We start from the raw sequence: 6732 nt of genomic DNA, 5'->3' as shown, positions 1-6732 counted from the left end.
GCTGAGAACACAGTTTATCAGGAGATAGTAAGAGGGTAGAGGTCTTGCTTTTGATGCTGAAGGACTACAGAATGTTCAACATGATCAATTTTATAGAACCAGAAATAGATAACATAATACTGTGTGATGGTAGCACAATATTGTAAGTACACTGAACAAAAATATCTGTGAGTAAAGCTGAAAGAGGAGGGCTAGGGGCATATATGATACCAGAGGTAAAGATAGACAATAAATACTGGGACTGTATAACTTAGCAAAAACTAGAGTGGTCAATGATTGTGACTAAATGTACAAATATAAAAATTGTTTTTACATGTGGGAGAACAAATGAATGTCAGTCATGCAAAGTGTTGAAAAAGGGATGATACTGGGAAAAAATATAATCAAAGCAAACTGTTTTCTATAGTGAAGAGCAACAGTTTAATATAATTCCATTAAATATAATAAAGGCAATATACCAACTTGGCAGGTAAACTCACTGCCCTCCCCTCTATGTGAGACATGGCTCTCAGGGGTTAAGTCTCCCTGGAAATTTGGGGCATGACTCCTAGGGTTGAGTCTGGATCCAGCTTTGTAGGATTGAGAAAGCCTTCTGGACCCAGCTTCATAGGATTGAGAAAGCTTTCTGCTCCAAAAGGGGGAAGAGAAATGATACAAAATAAAGTTCCAGTGACTGAGAGATTTCAAATGGATTCAAGAGGACATTCTGGAGGTAACTCTTATGCATTATATAGATATCCATTTTTATTTTCCAGTTTATTATAATAGCTAGAAGGAAATACCTGAAATTGTTGAACTGCAATCCAGTATCCTTGATTCTTGAAAATGGTTGTATAATGACATAGCTTATATGGTGTAACTGTGTGATTGCGAAAACCTTGTGGCTCACACTCCCTTTACCCTGTATATGAACATATGAGTAGAAAAATGTGAACAAAAAGTAAATGAATAGTGAAGAGGAAATGATAATCTAATAAGAAAAAAGTTTATTGTGGGTAAATTTAATGTTCTGGGAATGATCAGGAATGATGGTGGCTTGTTAGTTTTGGGGGGGTATGGGAGGAACAAGTTCATAGAAATGTAGTTATTTTAGGTTATTTGTTGTTCTTATTCCTTTGCTGGGTTATAGTCTGTTTATTTTCTTGGGGTAGAGTAGGAACATGTTGGAATTAATGCAGTTATTTTAAGTTTTGTTTCTTCTTATTCCTTAGTTTTGGTTTTGTTTGAAATGTTTTTTATTGTCTTTTTAAAAAATTTTTTGATAAAGTTAGTTTAAAAAATAATGGAAAAAATATGCAGAGTCCCCCTGAGGAGCTGGGGGTAAATGCAGAGGTATTGGGTTTCCTCACCTGGATGGTTGTTGATGTTCTCACAAACATTTAGGACTGGCAGTTTGATGTGCCAAACACTCTATCATGGGACTTGTCCTTATGAAGCTTGTTACTGCAAAGGAGAGGCTAGGCCTGCTTATAATTTTGCCTAGGAGTCTCCCCCTGAATACCTCTTGGTTGCTCAGATGTGGCCCTCTCTCTCTAGCTGAGCCAACTTGGTGGGTGAAATCACTGCCCTCCCCCCCTACATGGAATCTGACACCCAGGGGTGTAAATCTCCCTAGCAACATGGGATATGACTCCTGGGGGTGAATCTGGATCCAACATCATGGGATTGAGAACATCCTGACCAAATGGGGGATTTGAAATTAAATGAAATAAAGTTTCATTGGCTGAGAGATTCCAAATGGAGTCAAGAGGTCACTCTGGTGGGCATTCATACACTATATAGATAACACTTTTTAGGTTTTAATGTATTGGAATAGTTAGAAGTAAATACCTGAAACTATCAAACTGCAACCCAATAGCCCTGACTCTTGAAGATGTATATATAACAATGTAGCTTACAAGGGGTGACAATGTGATTGTGGAAGCCTGGTGGATCATACTCCCCTTTATCCAGTGTATGGATGGATGAATAGAAAAATGGGGACAGAAAACTAAAGGAAAAATAGGACAGGAAGGGGGATCAATTTGGGTGTTCTGTTTTTACCTTTATTATTTTTATTCTTATTTTCACTTTTTCAGGTACAAGGAAAATGTTCAAAAAATAGATTGGGGTGATGAACAAACAACTATATGATAATGTGAACAATTGATTGTACACTTTGGATGAGTATATGGTAAGTGAATATATCTCAATAAAATAGAATTTAAGAAAAGTGACAATAATAGGGGGAGGAGGGGTATGGGATGTTTTGAGTGTTCTTTTTTACTCTTATTTTTATTTTTTGGAGTTAGGAAAATGTTGAAAAATTGTGATGAATGCACAACTATATGAAGATGCTGTGAAAATTGTACTGTACACTTTGGATGATGGTATGTTATGTGATATATTTCAGTAAAATTGCATTAAGGATTCTTCTGAGTATACACCTAGTGGCAGGACAGCCTATAGTTAGTTTCCTGAGGAACTGCCAAACTGTCTTCCATAAAAGTTGCACTATTTTAAAATCCCACCAGCAACAAATGAGTGTTACTATTCTCCACTTCTCCAAAATTTGCATTTTTAGAAAATTGTAACCATGATAGTTGGTGTGAAATGATATTTCATTGTGATCTTCAACTGCATTTCCCTAATAGTGAGTGATGTTGAACACATGTTTTCATATGCTTTTTAGTGATTTGTATATCCTCTTTGGAGATATGTCTATTCAAATCTTTTGTCCACTTTTATATTGGGTAATTTCTCTTTCTCTTATTAAGTTGTAGGATTTCCTTACATATTCTGATTAATTAACCCTTCCAGATATGTGTTTTCCAAATATTTTCTCCCATAGAGTAGGTAGTCTCTTCACTTACATGACAAGATTCTTTGATGTACAAAAGTTTTCAGTTTTGAGGAGGTCCTATTTTATCAATTTTTTCTTTCATTGCTTGTGCTTTGGATATAAAGTCTAAGTAACCATTTCCTAACACAAAATACTAAAGATGCTTCTCTACATTTTCTTCTGGGAGTTTTTATAGTCCTGGCTCTCATATTAAGACCTATGATTAATTTTGAGTTAATTTTTCTGTACGGTGTGAGATAGGGGTCTTCTTTCTTTCTTTTGCATGTGGTTATCCAGGTCTCTTAGCATGATTTTTAAAAGAGACTATCCTTTCCCATTTGTGTGGACTTGGCAGACTTGTCAAAAATCAATCATTTGAAGGTGTGAGGGCTGCGGGATACTGATTACGTGCTTCAACCTGGCGGGCCTGGGCCGGGGGACCGGATCCACCCCTGGGGAGGGTAGTGGGTACGGGTGACAGCGCCCTCCACAGCCCCCCGGGCCTGAGAAGGTGAGGCCGGAGGCAGGCCCCAATTCCTCACCCAAAACCAACCGTTGGATGAAGCTTGCCGGGTAAGACCGCCTCCCTCGTCTAACCACTCAACCCCTCCGTTACAATGCAACGTCCCCTACTGCCAGTGCGCATGCACCAATCATTGTGCAACACCCAACAACCAAAGACAACCTCCGCGCCCTCTCAGAACCAATCCAAGCCTTTAACCTCTACAGCTACCCCGCCCTCTAAACCACCCGTTATAAGCTTGTACTCTCCCCTAATAAGCTCTCTTGGTTTCTTCACCCCTAAAAGAAACGTGTCCCGCCTGTTCCTTTCTTGCCGCCCTCCATACTTTGCACGCCTCCGCCGGGGACCTGGCCAAGTCCCCCGCCTCGCCCTTGCCTCCGGGAAAGAGCCCCCGCCGCCGGTACCCTCCGAGCAATCCTGAGAGCCTAGGATTTAGCAACCGGCCGCCACCCCACCCCAGACGAATCAACTACGACCGCAACTGGCGCCCAACGTGGGGCAAGTCCTCTCCACGCAGCGGTCCAGTAAAACCACCCGCTCGCCCGGACGCCTCTCCAGCTCCCCTTCTCCTCGCCTGCAAAGTAAGGGCCGCCTCTCCCTCGCCGCCCCGCGGAGCCGCCTCTCCCTCACCGCTCCACGTCTGGAGCCGCCTCTCCCACGCCGCTCCGCGCCCGGGCCGCTCTTCCTTTCCCGCATTAACCTAGCTTTTGCCCCCGACTACCTTTCGTCTTCTCTTCCTATGTCCCCCCATTCCTCCTAACACTCTTCCTCCAGTGGCTCTCCCTCTTCCCCTCCATTACTTTGCTGTGGTCCTCTGTGTCTTTGTTTCTTTGTTTGGCGCGGTGTGCCTCTTTGCGACCGCCCCCCCAAACTGCTCTCGCCACTAGAGGGTCCTGCCTTCTATTCTCACCGTCTCCTTCGGCCTCGCGGCCCCGGTTTACCTCATTTTCTTTACTCAATAATCAACCCCCCTCTTTTTTTTCTTTTCTCACTCCACTATGGGTAATCGTCTATCTGCACGCCAAGCACCCCAAGTTCGCGCTCTGGCCGGTCTCCTAGACACACATCGCTGTAAGGTGTCTGTCCGGCAGCTGCAAGTATACTGGGACCTCCTGCTGCCCTTTAACCCATGGCTCACCACTTGCCACCTTTGGGACCCCGTCACTTATGATCGCCTTGTTAATCGGGTCACCAACGCCATGGAACATGAGAACAAGCGCTTCCCTCCCGGCTTGCTCCCCACCTTAATAACCGTCCGCTCCTGCCTTCAAGGCTCCCTCCCCCCTGATCGAGGCCCCACTAAATCCAAGGAGGCCCTATCAACCCAGTCAACAGATTCAGACAGCGATACTAATGTAGACCACGATTCGGACACAGAATCCTTAGTCGAGCAAATTAACAACGCGCTCGAAGTCGCCCCCCATAAACAAAGCAATACTAAGCCTCTCCAAAATGGCGAACTTCCTCCTTCTTCTTCCACTGAGGGGAGGAAGTGCTCTAGTGATGACGTCAGCCCTAAGCCGGGCCGGAAACCGCATGCGCTTTACCCCGCCCTTTCACAGGGCGGAGTTAGTCCGCCATCTTACGCCTTGGGCCCCGCCCTTTCACAGGACGGGGCTAGTCCACCATCTTATGCCTTAGCCACTCCCACCGCGCCGCCGTCTCGCGACGCTTGGGGCCTCCCACTTCCGCCTCCCCCTTCGGCGAGCTCCCCCTCGGAGCCGCTACCGGCAGCTGCCGCCGCTCCTCCCACCCTGCCAACTAACAACCCCTGGCTGCCTTCTACACCTCAAGGCAACCCTTGGGGCAACGCTCCCCCTACCCCCACTCCCGCGCCAAGCCCTCTGCAAGCGCGTCCTCCTTTCTCTCGTGCTTTTCACTGCTTTCCTCTTAACCTTGCCCCCACACCACAGAAACCGTATGACTGGTATCCCATTGACTCAGATACTATCAAGCAGCTTCGCAGGGCCGTCAAGGAGGACGGGTTAGGTAGCCCATACGCTTCCCAAATACTGCAGGATCTCGCCATGGACTTTTGCCTCCCCCAAGACTGGGCCTCGCTTGCCCGTTCCATTCTTAACCCCGGCCAGTTTGTTGATTGGTGTGCTCACTTCCAGGCAGAAGCAGCTAAGCAAAGCGAGCAAGACGCAGCCACTGGAGTCTATCATCACCCCGAAGCCTACTTAGGCACGGGAGCGTTTATAAATGCATCTGCTTATATTAATGCGCCTGCCACCTTTTGGCCTATCCTTCGGGGAATCGCCTTGCGAGCTTTTGCCAACTGCTCTGCCTGTCGGCCTAATAAATTCACCAAGCTCTTCCAGGAGCCGAGTGAGCCTTTCGCCACCTTTGTCTCCAGAGTCGAAGAAACCTGCGCTCAAAAGGTAAGTGATCCCCAGGCCCAATATTACATGTGCCCATCCTCAAATCCTGGAAAATCGTACTGCAATTCCCCCAACGAGTACTACTGTGCATACTGGGGGTGTAAAACATTAGCCACTAATTGGAAGCCTCCTGCTCCTAATCAATACCTTACCTTAAGGTGGGCCCCTCCAGAGTGCAAACTCCCTACTGTTAACTGGCTCGGCCAAGAAAGTGAGGGATCCTGCACACATCTTAATCTTACAGTGCAGCTCCCCACTGATCCCTCCTGGTTACTCGGTCGAACCTGGGGCTTCAGAATCTATTTGGAAGGAGTCGACCCAGGTTCCCTTATTTTGATAAAAAAGGAGGCTGTACTAAAAAACCCCTCTGCCATTGGTCCCAATAAAGTCATTAACCCCCTTTTTCCACAGGCCTCCAGCCGCACCTCAGCTCCAACCAGCCGCACCTCAGCTGCCAACAGCGCATCGCCAACCCCACCACCCCAACCTTTTCTGCCCCCCTCTCGTTACTCCTCTCCCCTCCTCGGCCTTATCCAAGCGGCCTTCACCTCAGTGAATTCCTCCAACCCCAATCTTACCTCCTCCTGCTGGCTTTGCCTCTCCACCTCTTCCTCACTGTATGAGCCCGTCGCCTCCAACCTCTCCTTTTCAGAAAATGCAGAAGACAGCCCCTCGGAATGCAATTGGAATACCTCTGCCGTCCCCCTAACCTTTCATTCAGTCTCCTTTACAGGAAAGTGCATCCGCCCTCACTCAAGTAACTCTCCCAACCTCACAGCTTGTGCCAACTACTCATCTCCCAGCAGCTCTGCCAAATTTCTCATTCCTCATAACTCCTCCCAATGGCTCTGCTCCTCTACAGGACTTACCCCCTGCCTTAACGTGCAAACCATCAATATAACTAAAGAAACTTGCCTCCTAATTGTCCTTATCCCTAGGGTCCTATACCACAGCGAGGAAGACTTCTTCCTCCGCCTGGAAAGAACTGCAGTTCCTGCCACTCT

Source organism: Choloepus didactylus, chromosome X (assembly GCF_015220235.1).
Source record: "Choloepus didactylus isolate mChoDid1 chromosome X, mChoDid1.pri, whole genome shotgun sequence".
NCBI classification, from domain to species: Eukaryota; Metazoa; Chordata; class Mammalia; order Pilosa; family Megalonychidae; genus Choloepus; species Choloepus didactylus.
Note: the sequence above shows the minus strand (reverse complement) of the source record.